Raw genomic sequence first — 12,491 nt, 5'->3', positions numbered from 1 at the left:
GATGTCCAGGAAGGTTTTGCCGTGTGTTTGGTGGGATTGGAAGGGAATCATCCACTTTGTGCTGCTCAACTATGGCCAGACCCTCAACTCGATTCTCTACTGTGAGCAGCTTGACCGTTTGAAGCAGGTGATTGACCAAAAGCGGCCAGAAATAATCAATAGGAATGGTGTTGTTTTCCACCAGGACAACGCTCGGTCTCACACATCTTTGATGACCCGCCAGAAGCTACGGGAGCTCGGATGGGATGTCCTATTGCACCCACCGCATAGTCCGAACCTGGCTCCAAGTGGTAATCATCTCTTCCGGTCCATGCAAAACGCTCTTGGTGATACTAAGTTGGCCTCGAAAGAGGCTTGCGAAAACTGGCTGTCTGAGTTTTTTGCAAATAAGGAAGGGGGTTTTATAAGGGGGGGATAATGAAGTTTCCTTCTAAATGACAACAAGTTTGCGGACAAAACGGCACATATTTGACTTAAATTGGATAATTTTAAGTATGTTAAATAAAGCGTCAAATTTCGATCAGAAATACGACATTTCTTTTTCCCCAAACCTACATATTTGTATTGACAAGCAAAATATGGTGTCGTCATTATTTGCATTTTATATGAAGTGTATATGGGAGAAACAAAACAATGTTCGAATGCTCACGGTTTCATGATGATTTGATCCAAATTCTTCATGAAATCTTGCAACTGTTTTTTTTAACAGATAACAATTGTATTGTGACTTATTTCCAATATCTATATGGAAAAGGTTCAGAGTGCATTCGTGTAGCCTTCAAAAGCAGTAACATTTTCGGTGAAATGTTACTTAATTGAAGACTATTTTCCCACATAACACACACACACACCGTTACTATGAGCCTAAGATATAGCAAATTGGTAACGTGAAAATAATGAAAGTTGTGTGAAAATATCGTACTAACTTTCATCCACCTTTTCCGAAGATATTTCACAAATCTCCATTGCACCCTGACACAGTCTACTCATAAGCAGCGGAAACTTCAATGAAATGTATGTTTTGTATTGCTAAAAAACTTACTGAAAAAAAGCATTTTCACATGCACGTGGAAGGCAAATAAATGTAAACACAAATATTGTCGTCACGATGTGAAAAATAGTTATGACAGCGCATGCTACGCCGCTCGTAACTCCACCATCTGCATTACCTTCATTGCATGGACACTGATGTTCAAGGCGTTGTACTATAGGTGGGCCACAATGTCAAAATTGCTGTTCGGCCATTGCTCGTGAAAAAACAAATTTGTTTACACAACAAATCATATCTTTTGGTGACAAATGCATTCGTTGGCAAAATTGCTGCTCGTGCTTTTCTGTCGAATCATAACAGTGCAGAAGGATGTTTTTAGTATATCTTTTCGCCTTTCTTTCCAAGCAAAATGTACTTCTGTTTGGCTGTACTATCAGCTTACGGGGATGGTGACAAGAAATAACGCTGATTGTGGCTCCACTGATTTCGCTCAGGGAGTAGGAGAATGCTGTGCATATACCGGGAAGCAGGTCCGGAAAGGGCCGTTACAAGTTATTGGCTGGAGCAAAAGTAGGTTGTGCACTATTTTTCACGAATATATATTTGTTTATTTTTTCCTTCAGTTATTTTCCTCAGCGAGTTGATAGGAAACCATAACCACACATCCAAACAAAAAGTAAATAATTATGAAAGTTACGTCTCGCTACTCGTCCACGTCATGTCCTGAAAGTGTCAAGAACGAAACAACGTTCAGCATCTTGCTGATATTCAACAATATCCTCGGTTTGCTGTGTTCTCGGGAAAAAAGCCTCGCAATCTGAGCTCAGCACTATTTTGATCGTTGCTTAAATTCATCGCGCTGTCACCAGAGATGACAACCTTCCTGATTTTTTTGCAAAAATATGTAATATTCTCATACGTACTCAAACACACATATTCAAAATTTGAGTTGCATATTTCTCGAACCTCCAAGTAGAGACGCAAAACATTGTCGTAGTCATAGTATCACAAACCACAGTACTAATAATGTATAGTTGTGAAAGTGCCTAAAAAAAGACAAGCATCATTTGCAAGAGAAATTTGCTCAAGTATAAAACGAAGTAATAAAAGTAATAAAACAAAGATTAGAAATAGACTGGTTACTGGTTTTTTTGCATGTAAGAGTAGAGCCACTCAAAACGGCCACCAATGAGTTTTATGGGATCATTCAAATATTCATATATTACGTAATGAAAAAACCACTACACTTAATTATTTCTATTTGATTCCCTGACGTGCAATTCTGGCTATATTGACGTAGGACTACGTCTTTTATTTCTGTACCGGGGTATAAGTTCAAAGTTTCGAAAACGAGAGCGCAATGCTCGGAGTGCAAGGCCACTAACACAAACTAACAAGGGAAACTTTCAGCAATCTTTGAAAATATTCATTCATTCAATGAGGATTGATTCAGATACAATAACAAACAAATGATTACCGAGCCAGCTGTAGTCCTACGTCTACCTTGTGGTTATATCACAGATATAACCCACTTCAAGTTTTTTTTTAATGTGTGTTTTTGGACCGATTGAGAATGTTTGTTTTGATTTCACGAACGAAGAAAAGTAAACAAAGGTGCAGATTGCGTTATGGTATTCCAAAATTCCATCAATCCTAGTAAAAATTATGGCTTCCGACTTAAATTGATTCCCCGTGTTCCAACTTGCCCCGGTGTACCTTAGATTTGTCGTTGAATTTCGTTGGATTTTATGTTTCGCCTCACAACTTAGGAGGTGGAAGTTTGATGGTTTGGGATAGTGTATGTCCCTGAGCGTCCACGGGATGATCGGAGAATTCCCGAAGCCGAACGGTGACTACCTGCTGATAAGATGACGGAAAATGGGCCGAGTGCCCAGCCCACATGGTCACTAAACTAACGATATTCGTATTTTGCAGAACTGGGCATGCCACACATTTTCTCCCTTCTCCAAAAAAAAAAGAATTGAATAAAAACACGACGAAAGTAATGAATGCATGTGGATTTTGTTTCAGTGTATTTTCCTTCACAGAAAACATTTGAACCACCTTTGGAATGTATGAGCTAATTGATGACGTTTAACTCACAAAATATCGAGTCAGGTTCTGTTCTCTATACGGTCGTACCGAGTCTGTATTGTTCCGCACGGTCGTCCCGATCGGTGCTTATTATAAAAGATTTTACTATTTTTTCCTTGGTGTATTAAAATATACATATATATATATATATATATATATATATATATATATATATATATATATATATATATATATATATATATATATATATATATATATATATATATATATATATATATATATATATATATCTATATATATACATATATATATATATATATATATATATATATATATATATATATATATATATATATATATATATATATATATATATATATATATATATATATACAGTAATTTACATTTAATGCGACATGTCGAGGCACCACTCAGTGTCGCATTAGAGGAGATTGTGACCTGTAATTGGACATTCACGCTGACAGTGGTCAGTGTCGACGTCTGGTGGCGACTTTCAATTCGGGCTCCGAACTAGATAGTATAATCTCTATTAGATTAGAAGGCACGAATGCAGTTTTAAAATGTTAAAATTTGAATGAAAATTTCTACATTATGTTATTTAATTACTTGAAACAGGTATTTTTTACTCTTATTTAACCGTTTGTCCATACATTTCTGATATTTTGACTGAAACTTTTCATTAAAATTGAAATTGTCTTCAAACACAATTTTCGTATGAGATATTTTCACCACCTGTAAAAAAAAGTGTATTTTATTTAAATAGAATGCTAATTCGATACGGATAGGTTAACTTTTATTCATAATTTTAATTTTGAAAACGTGTTCATTCCGCCTGAAAATTATTTACTATCTTCGACGCTCCCGAAATCGTGGAACAAAGCTCAGTGCCGTCAACGCGAATATCAACAAACACAGCACAAACGAAAAACAGAATGTGAAAAACAAGTTAGAACCAGAAAAGAAAAACAGCAAAATGGACTCAATTTTCGTAGACATTGGTGAAGGATACATGCAAGGAGAATATTTAGATGAACATTTAGTAGATCTACTACCGGCCAACATTCATTCGAGCTGTTCTATTGCTTTAGAACAAATCACCGTCAGCGAAGCTAACAGCAAGCCTGATCAAAATGACCGTCCAGTGGAATACAAGAGACGAAAGTATAATGTCCTCACCATCAAAGATAAGAACATAGTCTGTGAAAGCCTTGCCTACAAAGTCATTGGTTAGTTCTAGCGAAAAAACTGCACCCGGACGCAAGTCGTTGAAGAAGAGACTGACAATTACACCTTGCAGCAATGCAAGTGGTAGCCACAAATTACCATTACAAGTGCTTGGCCGCGCATCAAATCCTAGGTGCTTTAAAACGCAAGGCGTGTCTGATGGGATACACTATTTTTCAAATAAGAAAGCGTGGCAAACTAGTGCGACGTTTACTGATTGGTCCTACTCCGTTTTCGTTCCTGAGATCAAACGGAAGGCAGCTGCACAGAATAGACCGACTAATGCGCTTCTAATTCTAGATAATTGCACCGCACATTGCAGTAAAGATAAGTTTCAAGTGGATGACGCAGAAATTCAGGTGATCTTCCTTCCTCCAAATGTGACAAGCTTTCTTCAGCCTATGGATCAAGGAATCATCAATGCTTTTAAGGGTAATAATGTCATTACATTTTCGAGTCCAAGTTAGTGAATATTATTTTTATTTTTTAGTTATCTATAAATCGAATTTTCTGCACCGTGTTCTGTTAGAAACTGACAGCGATCGCCCAGTTACAGAAGTTATCAAATCATTTAGCCTTTATGATGCTATTCAACTAGCGACTGATGCGTGGGCCACTGTAACTCCAGAAACGATTGCTAACTGTTGGCGCAATCTCTTAAGTCAAGATCAAAACTATAACTCGTTCAACGATTTCATAATTTCTTCAACAACAAGTGACCCCCGCGTGTTGCTTTCTAAAGTAGTGCAACTCGTTGATCCAAACTACGAACTGACCGAAGAAGAAGTTCAAGAGTGGCTAAGCAACTCAGACAACATAGATGTAGCGCAAATATATACCGACGAGCAATTGGCCAAGTATATTGCCTCTGGTGGTGAATTTTTCGAGGCCGACCATGAAGAGCAAGATTGCGATGCTAACGAAAGTGCTGAGGGTGATCTTAGTACTTCGGTTATATGTACTCTTGGAGCAGTCAATCCGAAAAACGCAATGATTATAAGTAGGCTATCAGCATCATGGATGTACTCAAAAATATTCTTATTGCTGTTGGTGATGACCGTAAATTAGTGGAAGCCGAAAAATGGAAAAACGAATATGAAAATGAAATTATTCGCCTTCTTGACGAATAACAATAGTGAATTTTAATTAAGTATATGGCATGATAACAAAAATACAAAATGATTGATTGTAACACCATAAATTGTTTTGATTGGAAAAATGGTTGAAAATACTCCTAAAAAGTTATCGTGTTGTAAAAACTCGCACAATGGTATATTCGTGTTGACGGCATTGATTCTTCACTTTTAGTTTATCGAACTGTTCCTGATAATCGGGCTGCTCTCGGATTAGTATTGCGACTGTGCCTCATTTCACACCCACTGCTGCTCCCAAGTCTTCCGACTCGGCGTATAGCAATATGGGATATTGCGTTTCTCACAAACAGATGGCAAGTGACACATGATTTCCACTTTTCTGCAGCGAAAATGACAATCCTGTAAAAATTGAGATGCGAATTAGAGACTTCCGATTAGATATTTGACTTTATTCAACTTTTTTATAAATTGCAACCTCCATTTCAACACACAATATACACATTGCTTTCCCTGTTTCATTATTCCGCGGACGCACTTGAACATCCTTTAATCCATATCGTAAATAAGATTTGTGTTTTGAGGCTGCAATTAATTAATATAGATAAGAACATGCGGAAATAACGTTAAAATATCCATCTAAACCTTTTTTGATAAGTTTATGAATGTTCTTGGTTAATTTCTTCGGCGCCATGGGCTGAGTGATTGCATTCGTATTTTTAAGTTTCACATCATATTCTTCCTTAACGATAGTTGTGTCGATTTCGGCATCTGGTTTCTCTACCTTTATATTTCCTATTATTATCTCGAAATCAGGGGATAGTTTAGTTGACCAACGCCTTGCAATACCGCAATGCTATTTCTTGCTTCTCGATTCCGTAAACTATCGACCGTGGAAGGCCCGTTTCGTCAGCCACTTGTAGAACACTCTCACCACGATTTATCAAAATGTTATTCTGAGTCCATTTTGATGTTTTTCTTCTCTGGTTCTAACTTGTTTTTCACATTCTGTTTTTCGTTTGTGCTGTGTTTGTTGATATTCGCGTTGACGGCACTGAGCTTCGTTTCATGATTTTGGGAGCGTCCAAGATAGTAATTAATTTTCAGGCCTAATGAACACGTTTTCAAAATTAAAATTATGAATAAAAATTAACTTATTCGTATCAAATTAGTATTCTATTTAAATGAAATACACTTTTTTTACATGGGGTAAAAAAACCTCATACGAAAATCGTGTTTGAGAACAATTTTATATTATATATAATGAAAGGCTTCAGTCAAAATATCAGAAGTGTATAGACAATCGATTAAATAAGAATCAAAAATACGTGTTTCAAGTAATTAATTAACATGGTGTACAAATTTTCATTCAAATTTTATTATTTCAAAACTGGCTTCGTGCCTTCTAATCTGATATAGATTACACTATCGAGTTTTGTCCCAAATTGAAAGTCGCCACCAGACGTCGACACTAACCACTGTCAGTGCGGATTCACCTCTGTCCAATTAGATGTAAACATGTCCAATTAAACGTGTCGCATTACAGGTATGTCCAATTAAAAAAATGTCGCATTAAATGTAAATTACTGTATATATATATATATATATATATATATATATATATGTATATTTTAATACACCAAGGAAAAAATAGTAAAATCTTTTATAATAAGCTAATAAGCACCGATCGGGACGACCGTACGATGAAACTGTAGAATAAATATGAATAAGCCCGGATGGAGACGAACGCACAAATGGGTACGACTCGGGACGACAAGAAAAACTAAAGAAAATGGAAAGAAATGCGGATCGGGACGACCGTGCGGCGTAAGAATGGAAGTAAAAATTATTGCGGATCGGGACGACCGTATGAAAAAATGATAATGATAAGAGTGCAGATCGGGACGACCGTGCGGAACAATACAGACTCGGTACGACCGTATAGAGAACAGAACCTGACTCGATATTTTGTGAGTTAAACGTCATCAATTAGCTCATACATTCCAAAGGTGGTTCAAATGTTTTCTGTGAAGGAAAATACACTGAAACAAAATCCACATGCATTCATTACTTTCGTCGTGTTTTCATTCAATTCTTTTTTTTTTTTTGGAGAAGGGAGAAAATGTGTGGCATGCCCAGTTCTGCAAAACACGAATATCGTTAGTTTAGTGACCATGTGGGCTGGGCACTCGGCCCATTTTCCGTCATCTTATCAGCAGGTAGTCACCGTTCGGCTTCGGGAATTCTCCGATCATCCCGTGGACGCTCAGGGACATACACTATCCCAAACCATCAAACTTCCACCTCCTAAGTTGTGAGGCGAAACATAAAATCCAACGAAATTCAACGACAAATCTAAGGTACACCGGGGCAAGTTGGAACACGGGCAATCAATTTAAGTCGGAAGCCATAATTTTTACTAGGATTGATGGAATTTTGGAATACCATAACGCAATCTGCACCTTTGTTTACTTTTCTTCGTTCGTGAAATCAAAACAAACATTCTCAATCGGTCCAAAAACACACATTAAAAAAAACTTGAAGTGGGTTATATCTGTGATATAACCACAAGGTAGACGTAGGACTACAGCTGGCTCGGTAATCATTTGTTTGTAGTTGTATCTGAATCAATCCTCATTGAATGAATGAATATTTTCAAAGATTGCTGATAGTTTCCCTTGTTAGTTTGTGTTAGTGGCCTTGCACTCCGAGCATTGCGCTCTCGTTTTCGAAACTTTGAACTTATACCCCGGTACAGAAATAAAAGACGTAGTCCTACGTCAATATAGCCAGAATTGCACGTCAGGGAATCACATAGGAATAATTTAGTGTTGTGGTTTTTTCGTTACGTAATATACGAATATTTTAATGATCCCATAAACCTCATCGGTGGCCGTTTTGAGTGGCTCTACTCTTACATGCAAAAAAAAAACGTATCTGTATCTTCTTTATTCAGTTCTACATAATCCTCAGTGGCTAATATTCCTTTCGTTGTTCCCGTAACCAGTCTATTTCTAATCTTTGTTTTATTACTTTTATTACTTTGTTTTATACTCGAGCAAATTTCTATTGCAAATGATGCTTGTCTTTTTTTAGGCACTTTCACAACTATACATTATTAGTACTGTGGTTTGTGATACTATGACTACGACAATGTTTTGCGTCTCTACTTGGAGGTTCGAGAAATATGCAACTCAAATTTTGAATATGTGTGTTTGAGTACGTATGAGAATATTACATATTTTTGCAAAAAAATCAGGAAGGTTGTCATCTCTGGTGACAGCGCGATGAATTTAAGCAACGATCAAAATAGCGCTGAGCTCAGATTGCGAGGCTTTTTTCCCGAGAACACAGTAAACCGAGGATATTGTTGAATATCAGCAAGATGCTGAACGTTGTTTCGTTCTTGACACTTTCAGGACATGACGTGGACGAGTAGCGAGACGTAACTTTCATAATTACTTACTTTTTGTTTGGATGTGTGGTTATGGTTTCCTATCAACTCGCTGAGGAAAATAACTGAAGGAAAAAATAAACAAATATATATTCGTGAAAAATAGTGCACAACCTACTTTTGCTCTAGCCAATAACTTGTAACGGCCCTTTCCGGACCTGCTTCCCGGTATATGCACAGCATTCTCCTACTCCCTGAGCGAAATCAGTGGAGCCACAATCAGCATTATTTCTTGTCACCATCGCCGTAAGCTGATAGTACAGCCAAACAGAAGTACATTTTGCTTGGAAAGAAAGGCGAAAAAATATACTAAAAACATCCTTCTGCACTGTTATGATTCGACAGAAAAGCACCAGCAGCAATTTTGCCAACGAATGCATTTGTCACCAAAAGATATGATTTGTTGTGTAAACAAATTTGTTTTTTCACGAGCAATGGCCGAACAGCAATTTTGACATTGTGGCCCACCTATAGTACAGCGACTTGAACATCAGTGTCCATGCAATGAAGGTAATGCAGATGGTGGAGTTACGAGCGGCGTAGCATGCGCTGTCATAACTATTTTTCACATCGTGACGACAATATTTGTGTTTACATTTATTTGCCTTCCACGTGCATGTGAAAATGCTTTTTTTCAGTAAGTGTTTTAGCAATACAAAACATACATTTCATTGAAGTTTCCGCTGCTTATGAGTAGAATGTGTCAGGGTGCAATGGAGATTTGTGAAATATCTTCGGAAAAGGTGGATGAAAGTTAGTACGATATTTTCACACAACTTTCATTATTTTCACGTTACCAATTTGCTATATCTTAGGCTCATAGTAACGGTGTGTGTGTTATGTGGGAAAATAGTCTTCAATTAAGTAACATTTCACCGAAAATGTTACTGCTTTTGAAGGCTACACGAATGCACTCTGAACCTTTTCCATATAGATATTGGAAATAAGTCACAATACAATTGTTATCTGTTAAAAAAAACAGTTGCAAGATTTCATGAAGAATTTGGATCAAATCATCATGAAACCGTGAGCATTCGAACATTGTTTTGTTTCTCCCATATACACTTCATATAAAATGCAAATAATGACGACACCATATTTTGCTTGTCAATACAAATATGTAGGTTTGGGGAAAAAGAAATGTCGTATTTCTGATCGAAATTTGACGCTTTATTTAACATACTTAAAATTATCCAATTTAAGTCAAATATGTGCCGTTTTGTCCGCAAACTTGTTGTCATTTAGAAGGAAACTTCATTATCCCCCCCTTATAAAACCCCCTTCCTTATTTGCAAAAAACTCAGACAGCCAGTTTTCGCAAGCCTCTTTCGAGGCCAACTTAGTATCACCAAGAGCGTTTTGCATGGACCGGAAGAGATGATTACCACTTGGAGCCAGGTTCGGACTATGCGGTGGGTGCAATAGGACATCCCATCCGAGCTCCCGTAGCTTCTGGCGGGTCATCAAAGATGTGTGAGACCGAGCGTTGTCCTGGTGGAAAACAACACCATTCCTATTGATCATTTCTGGCCGCTTTTGGTCAATCACCTGCTTCAAACGGTCAAGCTGCTCACAGTAGAGAATCGAGTTGAGGGTCTGGCCATAGTTGAGCAGCACATAGTGGATGATTCCCTTCCAATCCCACCAAACACACGGCAAAACCTTCCTGGACGTCAATCCGGGCTTGGCGATGGTTTGGGCCGGCTCACCGCGCTTCGACCACGACTTTTTTCGCTTTGCGTTGTCGTACGTGATCCACTTTTCATCGTCATCTTCTTCAAAAATGGGTCGAGTTCGTTCCGTTTCAGCAGTGCATCGTAGGCGTGGATTCGGTCTAAAAGATTCTTTTTCCGTCAACTCGTGTGGCACCCATACATCCAACTTTTTTAGGAACCCAATCTTCTGTAAATGGTTCCAAACGGTTTTATGATCTATACCCAGTTCCTGGCCAATCGAGCGAGTGCTCACATGCCGGTCTACTTGCATGATTTCAACGATTTGATTGGATTCCACGACGATTGGCCTACCAGTACGGGGTGTATCACCAGAACGAAATCGTTCAAACCAACGCTGTGCTGTGCGAATCGTTTCAGTATCGGGTTAATAAACTACACGAATTTTTTCGGCCGCCTTCGTTGCAGCTTTACCTCGCAGGTAGTAAAAACGTAAAATATGGTGAATTTCTTGCTTGGTGGACTCCATCTTTGACGCACTATAACTTGATACTGAAAAGGACAATCACAACACTGTCAAAACGACACCTGTAGCACAGATTGTCGTCTTTAAATAGCCGTATAGTATGACCCGATGCGATAAGTACAACACAAGATATGTATAAGTGTTGCCATATATTGACAATATACGACATTTCTTTTTCCCCAACTCAATACTTCGCGTACTGCTCCACTTCGATATGTAATCATTGGTTGAAGACGTAGCATCTACATCTACACTATATATATATATATATATATATATATATATATATATATATATATATATATATATATATATATATATATATATATATATATATATATATATATATATATATATATATATATATATATATATATATATATATATATACAATAATCGTCTCTTCAGTGCTTATCAAGACCGTCTGCAGAGACGCCTTAAGGTAAATCCTAAAGGATTTTGGCGTTACGTCAAAGACCAACGTAAGGAATCCGGTCTACCATCTACGTTGACCAACGGTTTATTGGAAGCTGATACGACTACCGACATCGCTGACCTGTTTCGCTCTCAGTTCAGTAATGTGTTTGTCAATGAACACATCGATCCGCAGGATGTTGCTGCTTCTACCAGAAACGTACCTCGACTTCTTGCTTCTGAGCTGGATTTTGTTATCACTGACGACATGGTAATTGCAGCAACTAAGCACATGAAAACCTCCACAGGATGTGGTCCGGACGGCATTCCATCACTCGTCTTGAAAGGTTGTGTAGACACACTTGCGTCACCTCTAGCGACACTGTTCAATCTGTCCTTATCTTCCGGTGTATTCCCGAGATGCTGGAAAGAGTCGTATGTTTTTCCAGTATATAAGAAAGGATGCAAACGGAGCGTTTCGAACTATCGAGGTATTGCTGCATTATGTGCCACCTCGAAGTTGTTTGAGCTGATCGTGCTTCAGGCGTTAATGCAAAGGTGTTCACAGTATATCTCATTGGAACAACACGGATTTATGCCTAAGCGTTCCACGACCACTAACTTGACGTGCTTCACCTCGTTCGTGATACATCAAATTGAGAATGGACTACAAGTAGACGCTATCTACACCGACTTATCCGCAGCGTTTGATAAGATGAATCATCGAATAGCAGTAGCTAAATTTGACAAACTTGGAATGAGTAACCAAATGGTCATCTGGATCCGATCGTATCTCACTGGTCGTAGCATGGCAGTCAAAATTGGAGATCATGTTTCATCACCGTTTGCGGTTTGGTCTGGTGTTCCGCAGGGCAGTCACCTAGGACCATTTTTGTTCCTGCTGTACATGAACGATGTCAACTTCACTATGAAATGTCTGAAACTCTCGTATGCCGATGACCTGAAGCTCTACTACGTGATACAGCAACCGCGAGACGCATTATTCCTGCAACAACAATTGGAAGCTTTTGCCGAATGGTGT

The 12,491-nt window shown here is 38.1% G+C and overlaps 1 protein-coding gene and 1 long non-coding RNA gene across 2 annotated transcripts in view; one reads left to right on the top strand and one right to left on the bottom strand.

The window, feature by feature from the left end:
* Positions 1–12,491, top strand: part of LOC129781228 (neuronal acetylcholine receptor subunit alpha-7-like) — a 587,700-nt gene that overhangs the window by 550,397 nt on the left and 24,812 nt on the right. The window lies entirely within an intron of this gene.
* Positions 5,544–6,401, bottom strand: LOC129781292 (uncharacterized). Its single transcript, XR_008744102.1, has 3 exons — positions 6,028–6,401; positions 5,843–5,967; positions 5,544–5,784 (listed from the first exon to the last, which is right to left on the bottom strand). It is a non-coding gene; the product is annotated as an uncharacterized LOC129781292 (long non-coding RNA).

The sequence above is a fragment of the Toxorhynchites rutilus genome, chromosome 1 (genome assembly GCF_029784135.1).
Source record: "Toxorhynchites rutilus septentrionalis strain SRP chromosome 1, ASM2978413v1, whole genome shotgun sequence".
Taxonomy (NCBI): Eukaryota; Metazoa; Arthropoda; class Insecta; order Diptera; family Culicidae; genus Toxorhynchites; species Toxorhynchites rutilus.
Note: the sequence above shows the minus strand (reverse complement) of the source record. Positions and strands in the feature narration are given on the sequence as shown.